The sequence below is a fragment of the Branchiostoma floridae genome, unplaced genomic scaffold (assembly GCF_000003815.2).
Source record: "Branchiostoma floridae strain S238N-H82 unplaced genomic scaffold, Bfl_VNyyK Sc7u5tJ_321, whole genome shotgun sequence".
NCBI lineage: Eukaryota > Metazoa > Chordata > Leptocardii > Amphioxiformes > Branchiostomatidae > Branchiostoma > Branchiostoma floridae.
Genome location: NW_023365803.1, coordinates 62,163 through 62,995, shown reverse-complemented (window position 1 = coordinate 62,995; position 833 = coordinate 62,163).

The window sequence follows — 833 nt, the reverse complement described above, 5'->3', positions numbered from 1 at the left end:
GGCTGCGCCAGGTACCACCACTACCCCTGGAGTTGGTGCAACACCCGGAGTGACGACCACGGCTGCCCCAGGTACCACCACTACCCCTGGAGTTGGTGCTACACCCGGAGTGACGACCACGGCTGCGCCAGGTACCACCACTACCCCTGGAGTCGGTGCTACACCTGGAGTCACAACTACAGCTGCACCAGGTACCACCACTACCCCTGGAGTTGGCGCAACACCCGGAGTGACCACCACGGCTGCACCAAGTACCACCACTACCCCTGGAGTTGGTGCTACACCTGGAGTCACGACCACGGCTGCGCCAGGTACCACCACTACCCCTGGAATCGGTGCTACACCTGGAGTCACAACTACAGCTGCACCAGGTACCACCACTACCCCTGGAGTTGGTGCTACACCTGGAGTCACGACCACGGCTGCACCAGGTACCACCACTACCCCTGGAATCGGTGCTACACCTGGAGTCACAACTACAGCTGCACCAGGTACCACCACTACCCCTGGAGTTGGTGCAACACCCGGAGTGACCACCACGGCTGCACCAGGTACCACCACTACCCCTGGAGTTGGTGCAACACCCGGAGTGACGACCACGGCTGCACCAGGTACCACCACTACCCCTGGAATCGGTGCTACACCTGGAGTCACAACTACGGCTGCACCAGGTACCACCACTACCCCTGGAGTTGGTGCAACACCCGGAGTGACCACCACGGCTGCACCAGGTACCACCACTACCCCTGGAGTCGGTGCTACACCTGGAGTGACAACTACGGCTGCACCAGGTACCACCACTACCCCTTGGAGTGGATGCAACACCCGGAGTG